The sequence below is a fragment of the Lytechinus pictus genome, chromosome 8 (genome assembly GCF_037042905.1).
Source record: "Lytechinus pictus isolate F3 Inbred chromosome 8, Lp3.0, whole genome shotgun sequence".
Classification (NCBI taxonomy): Eukaryota; Metazoa; Echinodermata; class Echinoidea; order Temnopleuroida; family Toxopneustidae; genus Lytechinus; species Lytechinus pictus.
In genome coordinates this window covers 35,383,983-35,393,959 of record NC_087252.1, presented here as the reverse complement: position 1 = coordinate 35,393,959, position 9,977 = coordinate 35,383,983, and positions in this window count along the sequence as shown.

Here is a 9,977-nt window from a genome sequence, read left to right as displayed (position 1 = left end):
TCAAAATCTTAACCTAAGGTTAAGTTTTTGAAATGTCATCATAACTTAGAAAATATATGGACCTAGTTCATGAAACTTATACATAAGGTTAATCAAGTATCAATGAACATCCTGCTTGAGTTTCACATCACATGACCAAGGTCAAAGGTCATTTAGGGTCAATGAACTTTGGCCGAATTGGGGGTATCTGTTGAATTACCATCATAACTTTGAAAGTTTATGGATCTGATTCATGAAACTTGGACATAATAGTAATCAAGTATTACTGAACATCCTGTGCAAGTTTCAGGTCACATGATCAAGGTCAAAGGTCATTTAGGGTCAATGAACTTTGGCCAAATTGGGGTATTTGTTGAATTACAGCCATAAATTTGAAAGTGTGTTGGTCTAGTTCATAAAACTTGGACATAATAGTAATCAAGTATCACTGAACATCCTGTGCAAGTTTCAGGTCACATGATCAAGGTCAAAGGTCATGTTAAGGTCAAAGAACTTTGGCCACGTTGGGGGTATTTGTTGAATTGCCATCATATCTCTATAAGTGTATTGGTCTAGTTCATAAAACGTGGAAATACAGTAAGAGTAACCAAGTATCACTGAACATCTTGTGCGAGTTATAGTAGTTTTCAAAATCAGCACTGCTGCTATATTGAATCGCGTGATGCAGGTGAGACGGCCAGAGGCATTCCACTTGTTTTTACTGACATCCTCCCAACTCTATCACAGACGATGTAATGCTCAAACAAACCACCTCGTCTCAAATCTATGTCCTAATAATAATAATAATAATAATAATAATAATATACAGCATTTATGAGCGCCATTTATCTAGTTTCTTATTCAATAGTGCACTATATGGCACCCCACCTGAAGCTCCAGCTGCTAAAGGCGCTTGATGCAAGGAATTAATCCTACCGGGTACCCATTCACCTCACCTGGGTTGAGTGCAGCACAATGTGGGTAAATATCTTGCTGAAGGGAAACATGCCATGGCTGAGATTTGAACCAACGTACCTCTGATTGAAAGACGAGATTCGTAACCACTAGACCACGACGCCCCACACCTAAATCCCTTTGCTATGAATTTGACCCCTCTCTTCTGTCAGATTTGATTGGAGTCTATCAGACATATGAACCGTGGTTGCAAGTATCAGTTATCAAAATTTTACTGTTAAATGCTGCCATGTTCCTGTTGCATAAAAGTACAAGTAACTAATACTTACTTTTCCATCCAATTACAACTACTGTAGTAACACTGCTCAGTATCCAATCAAAAGCAAGGATTTTGTGGACGAATGGCTAATTTACTCTGGTAGTTTCGTTTAATAATATGCAATTGGCCAGGTCAGTATCCAACAGGATACTTTTCGGTCAGGAAATCTGTTTCTTTTTTCCTTGAATTCTGTCCATTCCTAAAGTGTAAATTTATATCACAAGATTGGATTGCTGTGGGGTTTCACAAGAACCATTATAATTACAAGTTTGCCAAAAATAAAATTATATTGTGTAATAAGATATCAGAGAAGACAGTTATGAGACAAAAATAGTTCAATTCCATTTAATTCTCATACATTATTTATCAAATGTAAATGGCATACCTTGTATATGTACATGAATACATGATACATATTCAGACCTGCCAACCAGTACGTTTTAGCCGTATTTAGTACGTTTTTGCAACCAAAAAACGGCAGTACGTTTTTTCTTTGAATAATACGTTTTTTGTAAAAAAAAATTAAATAAAATAATTTTTTCTTTTCTTTTTTAACTGAATCGTAATTTATTGAGAAAAGTAATCTCTATATGTCTCTATTTCATAAAACGTGCACAAATATGGTTATTAGATCAATGTACTTTCAGGTAACTTGTTTTTTTTTCCAATCATTTTGTTCAAACCAGGGTGAAGATATACACATGTTTTAATGTTTTTTTTTCATCTGCAAGAGCAGTGCGCATTTTAGCTTGCATGCAGCTTGAGCGCCGCGATGAGCGAGTGCGCCAAGCATTTTATTATGAAATACACTTTTTTGGGGGGAAAAATACAGTTTTTTTAATCACAGAATACAGTTTTTCATTCCCAGAGGTTGGCAGGTCTGCATATACCAGGTAAGACCAAATATATTCCCTCAGATAGGACGTTCAATCGAGGTCCTTTGCACTTTAAGAAGCCACTGCACTATTCTTATAAGAGTAGGGGGAAACCATGGTGTAGTGGACCACCTGTACTCCCCCGATCAGTTATATCGGGAGGAGAGACCTGCGGGTCACAGCGATTCAGTTCGCTTATAGCCTTCCAGGCACAGGCGATGCCAAACAAATAATAATAATAATAATGATAATAAATGTATTCTCATGTGATGATGGCAAACTTGTCCTCGTTATGGTTTTGTGAAACCACTCCCTGGTGATAATCTCTTTGGTATTGAATATTTGGTTATTGAAAGTGTGGTGTGTTCATTGTGGTTCCTCTGTAAGTTGCAATTATGAATAATGATTCTCTCATGATTGTTGTTCATGAGAGTGTGAAACTGTCGTAAGCACTTCATCAATGGGCCGTTGAAACTACAAAATGCAGGTATTTGAGGACACACCTGGGCCCTGTTGCATAAATCTTATTGATTGATCTTAGGGCAGATTTCTGCGATTGATTGCATTGACTATAAGCCAGTTCGTAGTTCCTTTCTGCACATGATCAAAATATTCTACGCATGATCAGAGGAAGGTCATTTGTACTGAAGTGACATGGTGGTTTAAAATCTAATGAGATAAGCACCAACTTTGATGTCTTGATTATTCATATATTGTTTTGAATTGTGCTTTTCATTTACATCCACAAAAAAAAAAACTGCGTCCACGAGCGACTGGTATTTCACAGTTTGCCAAGTACATTGTGCAACACTCTATGATATGCATTCAAAGTAGGAATGCAACAAATACCTTCATAAAGTGTTCATTGGTGTGCTATTCTAGTCACCTGGTCTATTCAATTTCTTCATCCTGCTATGTAAGGCAAGCTTACGTAATATCTTGCTTTGAAATCTGCCTATCATATTGAAAGAAATGAAAGGTCATTTGACCAAAATTGTCCATAAGTAACTACGAACTGGTCTATAGTACATGATCAGTTTTAGATAGCAACCCCATGGTCGATCGCTAACCTTTGTGTTACAAAGCCCAGGTCACCGATTACTAGTAATATTTAATTATGTACAGTGTATATACCCATTTGTCTTTCTCTGATTGTGTTGTGATTTGCACACAAAGTAGGGTGATTCACCTACTTGTTCTTAATGAAATGCTCAATGTGAATGGGGCTTTAATTTGCTGAGCCACAAATGAGTGGGCTGTGTTCCCACTGGATGTAATGTAAGTGATTTGCGTCTGTCGATGATGTATCCATGGTGTTTATTATTATTTTATTTATTTTTTGTAAGAGTTACATTTTCTCTTATTTTGAATGAGTTATTTATTTTCTTACTCTCCATGTGTCATAAGAATGTCTGCATCTTTATAGCATTATCATTTTCATGCTGGGAATTATCTTTTTGAAGGATTTGATTGATTTGCTTGCAGTGGGAACACACCATTATTAATCAAGAAATACAAGCAAGCATAATCCTACTCTCCCTGCTTAAGATTATCATTGTGATAATTGAAACGTGTTTGTCATTTGATAGGGCCTGTTTCCATTGCTCCATGATTTTGATTCATTCAATTTGGTGGCAGTGCACAACTTCATGTTCAAGTACAGAGCAGCTTTGTAGTCTGTAAGCACAGACTCAAATTTAATACTTTAACCAATTATCCCTTTCTACAGTGAAGGCTAGATAGACTCCAGACTAACTGTGGGTATCACATGCCTAAATAATTTCCCATAGACCTGTGTGTTAAAGTGGCACTTTAAAAAAATTCATAAAAAATAAGGAAGAAATTTGATGGTTGAATGTTTACTACCAGTGGATAGGATATATATCTGACATTCCATATCTGACCAAAAAAGGGTACCTCGACCAGCTCATTTTAAAAATAAATCGGCATTTATGGAGACTACACCTGACAGGATCAAATTCATCACTTGAGAGAGTAAAATGGCCCTAATTCTTCCGCCAGTAAAAATATAGTTCCATAGTGGTGATATATCTTTCCAATTTTGAAAAAGGAAGTTCAGTAGGTACCTTCCCTAGAATCAGTGTTAGATTATCAATCATATTCATTCATTTTTGTCAATCAGCAATATCAAATTTAAAGATTGAGAATGGGTTGGCTTGAATGAATATCTTTTGCCTGCCAGTTGTAATTAGGCCCGTGTAACCTGTGTGTGTCAAGTAAGACTAGTAGAGGCAGGTCAAGTACATAGTGAATCTAGTCTTAGTTTTTCAGACTCTGCATTATGCACCATGCAAATTGCAAAAACCAAAGGTCTGTGCCTGCAGACTAGCAGCTTAGCACACTGGCAGGGCCAATTTCATTACAAAGTGAACACCATGTACATCCATGGATTATAAGCCAGTTCATAGTTCCTTTCTGCGCATGATCAAAAGATTCTACGCATGATCAGAGGAAGGTCATTTGTACTAAAGTGACATGATGGTTTAAAATCTAATGAGATAAGCACCAACTTTGATGTCTTGATTATTCATATATTCTTTTGAATTTTGGTTTACATTTACATCCACAAAAAACAACAATGCGTCCACGAATGACTGGTATTTCACAGTTTGCCAAGTACATTGTGCAACATGCTATGATATGCATTCAAATTAGGAATGCAACAAATACCTTCATAAGGTGTTCATTGGTGTGCTATTTTAGTCACCTGGTCTATTCAATTTCTTCATCCTGCTATGTAAGGCAAGCTTACGTAATATCTTGCTTTGAAATCTGCCTATCACAATGAAAGAAATGAAAGGTCATTTGACCAAAATTGTCCATGAAGTAACTACGAACTGGTCTATTATAAAAGGACCCCACAGATATCCATGCTCCGATGACAGAGTATACTGCAAACAAGTATTATGTCCCATTTTCCCACCTAAACAATGCCTCAAATATTAGATTTTCTTTTTGACGTGATCACCCTTTTCACTGATTCGATGGTGAAAAATTACCTTTTTATGTCCTTTTGTTGATGAACTCTGTGTCCACCTAGTCTGCTGTGTGAACCCCTGGCTTGAGTTAGGGGTCTGAATGCAAAGACTACAATGTCTTGTGTACTGAAGGCCCTCTTGCTGAGGCAAGTTTTACATGTGCTAGTCTTTGTGTGAAGACCCACTTGTTGATAGAAGTTTCAATCAGGGTCTGTGCATGCAGACTAGTGTCCATCTTGTACAGACTACAATCAGGGAGAGTAGTATAGCTTCATCTTATAGGGAAGTGGGGTTTTTGTTTTCACTTTTTGTTTTTATTTTCAATCCAGATGGAAATTATTGTCACTTGAATAAAAAGTCACTGAATAATTGAGATCCGTCTTTGTGTTTATTTTCATTGTCTTGTCTACTTTATATGTTTAAAATAAATTATAAGATATTGTGTGTAAAGCACAATAAGATTTTAAACAGATATTCATATTTATGGATAGTATTTATATTATTCATGTTGCTGATTGAAATTTTGTTGGAGAGGAAAATTTGGTTCTTATTTTGTTTAATAACCAAGTTGTTTTGATATAAAGTGCATATGATGGTGAATGAGTTAGGATGCGATAATATTTAGCTCAAAAGAAAGCGGCTTTGCTTGCCGTTTTATGGAAGGCAAGGACCGTGTTTGTATGAGAGTAGCGCCATGTTGTTATAGCTGCCTTACCTTTCCTCAGGCAATCGATAAACAGCAGAAAGAGAGAGAAATGGAGGAGATTTGTATTTTGAGGGATAGAGAAGAGAGAGGGTTAGCAATCAATAAACACCAGAAAGAGAGAGTGAGATGAAGGGAAGGGTTTATTTGAGGGAGAGAGAGGATAGATTTCTTTAAAGGTCAAGTCCACCCCAGGAAAATGTTGACTTGAATCAATAGAGAAAAATCAAACAAGCCTAACACTGAAAATTTCATCAAAATCGGATGCAAAATAAGAAAGTTATGACATTTTAAATTTTTGCTTATTTTTCACAAGACAGTTATATGCACAACTCAGTAATATGCAAATGAGAGTCAATGACGTATCTCACTCACTTTTTCTTTTGTTTTTTATTGTTTGCATTAAACAATATTTCATTTTTCACAGATTTGACAACCAACTTGACTGAACCACAAAATGTTAAAACGGTGATAATAGTGAGTGAGGGACATCATCGACTCTCACATTTGCATACAACTGAGTTGTGCATATAACTTACTTTTTTTGTGGAAAATAAGCGAAACTTTTAAAAGTAAACTTTCTTATTTTACATCCGATTAAAATGTAATTTTCAGTGTTTTGCTTGATTGATTTTTCTCTATTGATTCAAACCAGCATTTTCCCGGGGTGGACTTGACCTTTAAAGAAATCCATCCTCTCTCTCTCTCTATTCTGGGGTGGACTTGACCTTTAAGGGAAAGAGGGTGTGAGATTTATTATAGGAAAGAGAGTATGTGTGAGAGGGGGATTTGTTTAAGAGAGATAGAGAGGGTGAATTTGTTAGAAGGAAAGAGTGAGAAAGAGAGAGAGGGGGGAGGGAGAGGATTTGTTTGAGTGATAGAGAGCAAGAGACAAGGGGGTAGAGAGATAGATTTGTTTGATGGATAAAGAGCACAACACTTGGGAGTGTCCCATTCTTGTGCTCTTTATCCATCAACAAGTGAGAGATAATGAGGACGATTTGGTCGAGTGATAAAGAATAAGAGATAGAGGCAGTAATTGAGGGGTGAAGTGAGGGGTGAAGTGAGAGGGGATAGAGGGTGAGGGAGGCAGATGTAAAAGAGAAAATTGCATTAGAGGAAGGAGGGTGTGAGGGATGGAGAGAGAGAAATAGGAGAGGCCATGAGAGAGAGAGGGAGTGGTTATATGAAGGGGGAACAAGAGTGTCGCTAAGGCGAGCACATAATACACCCGCCTGTAAAGCGGAAGATGGAGCTATTGGTCAAGCAAGAAAAATGGAAGGTGGCGACTTCACCTTTGACTGTCTTGACCTCAAATCAATAGAATTCCTGGGAACTATGCTAGTATCATACACACCAAATTATATGAGCCTATAGGTTAAGTAAAACTTAAGTTATTGCTTTAACAAGGACTTCAGAAGGGTAAGATGAAAACATGTCACTGTGACCTTGACCTTTGAGTTCTAAATCAATAGGCCTCCTGGGATCCATGCTAGTATCATACACACCAAATTATATGAGCCTAGGTTAAGTAAAACTTAAGTTATCGCATTTACAAGGACTGCAGAAGGGTAAGATGAAAACATGTCACTGTGACCTTGACCTTTTGACCTCAAAATCAAAAGGCTTCCTGGGATCCATGCTGGTATCATACACACCTAATTATATGAGCCTAGGTTAAGTTAAACTGAAGTTATCGCATTTACAAGGACTGCAGAAGGGTAAGATGAAAACATGTCACTGTGACCTTGACCTTTGGACCTCAAAATCAACAGGCTTCCTGGGATCCATGCTAGTATCATACACATCTAATTATATGAGCCTAGGTTAAGTAAAACTGAAGTTATCGCATTTACAAGGACTGCAGAAGGGTAAGATGAAAACATGTCACTGTGACCTTGACCTTAAAATCGATAGGCTTCCTAGGATCCATGCTAGTATCATACACACCAAATTATGAGAGCCTGGGTGAAGTTATTGCGTTTAAAAGGAAAAGTTAACGGATGGACACCGAGCGTGATACCATAATGCGTCCCGTCAAACGGGCGTATAAAAAGATAAAGCTAATTGGGGGTAGAGAGAAAAAAGAGCGGCGGGGAGAGAAAAGAAGTGTATGCATAAAGGAGAGAGAGGGAAGAAAAGGGGAGTGTGTGAAGGGAATAGAGACAGAGTGAGTAGAAAGAAGTGTTTTCTGAGAGAGAGGGGGTGAGAAAAATGAGAGCTAGAGAGAGAAGTGGGAAAGAAAAAGAGAGTTGAGGAAGGAAAGAAGGTAACAAGTGGAACGCCTCTGGCAGTCTCGCCTGCATTACGCAATTTAATATAGCAGCAGTGCTAACTTTGAAAACTACTATAAAATAATCATTCACAAAAACATAATTCATATAATGACATAATACCACGTTCATTGACCATAAATGACATTTGAACGGAGACTTAAGACTGTCAACTACACCCATGTCCACATTTCATTCACTCTATCCATAAACTTTCAAAGTTATGATGGCACTTCAACAATTACCCCAACATGGCCTAAGTTTATTGACCTTAACTGACCTTTGACTTGGTTTTGTGACCTGAAACTCACAGGGGATGTTCAGTGATGCTTGATTACTCTTATATCCCAAGTTTTATGAACTAGATCCATAAACTTTCAGAGTTAGGATGGTAATTAAACAAATACCCCCAACACGGCCAAAGTTCATTGACCTTAAATGACCATTGACCATGGTCATGTGACCTGAAACTCGCACAGGATATTCAGTGGTACTTGATTAACCTAATGTCCAAGTTTCATAAACTAGATCCATAAATTTTCAAAGTTATGATGGTAATTCAACAAATACCCCCAACTTGGCCAAAGTTCATTGACCCTAAATGACCTTTGACCTTGGTCATGTGACCTGAAACTCAAGCAGGATGTTTACTAATACTTGATTAACCTTATGTCCAAGTTTCATGGACTAGATCCATATATTTTCAAAGTAATGATAGTAATTCAACAAATACCCCCAACTTGACCAAAGTTCATTGACCCTAAATGACCTTTGACCTTGGTCACGTGACCTGAAACTCGAGCAGGATGTTCAGTAATACTTGATTAAAGAGAAATTCCAGTAGTTGCAGTAAACACTGATTTCATGAGAAAGTCTGTAAAACAAGGCTTAATTGGCAGTATATCATCGAGGATCTAGATCTGGTACAGTTACATAAACTGAACTTTGTGAAATCCTGAAATCTACGCTGAAAAATGTTCACACTGAAGATCACCAACACAGATAGGCACACGTGGGACAGTGTATTATTATTGCTGGAATAAAGACCCGACGGAAGTGACCGAATCCGCGCTTATTTTGCTTATTTCTCAGCAATTACACAATTTCTTCCAGAATCCTTTGGCACATATTTTTTATTCATACAAACAAACACTTGGGTGGTCATTATATTAGATTCTGTAAAAAGTCATTTTGAGATCGTTACCAAAACTGGAATTTATCTTTAACCTTATGCCCAAGTTTCATGAACTAGGTCCATATACTTTCTAAGTTACGATGTCATTTCAAAAACTTAACCTTCGGTTAAGATTTTAAAAATAATTTTCCCAACATGGTCTAAGTTCATTGACCCTAAATGACCTTTGACCTTGGTCATGTGACCTGAAACTCAGGCAGGATGTTCAGTAATAATTGATTAACCTTATGTCCAAGTTTCATGATCTAGGTCCATATACTTTTTAAGTTATGATGTCATTTCAAAAACTTAACCTTAGGTTAAGATTTGATGTTGACGCCGCCGCCGCCGCCACCGTCGGAAAAGCGGCGCCTATAGTCTCGCTTTGCTATGCAGGCGAGACAAAAATGAGATTTGCATTCCACTGACCTTCATCACCATCACAACCATTATCACCATCAAGACCATGATCATCACCATCATCACCATCATCACTATCATCACCATCATCATCATCACCAGCACAATCACCATCATCATCACCATCATCACCAGCACAATCACCATCATCATCACCATCATCACCAGCACAATCACCATCGTCAAATAAAAAACATAAACATCATTTATTTGATTCTTGCAACATTTCTGTTTCATCTCTCTTTCCACTTCATCAGTGCCGATTTCAACCATACAAGCACACCACATATTAAATAAAAATATCACAGATAGTTCAAACA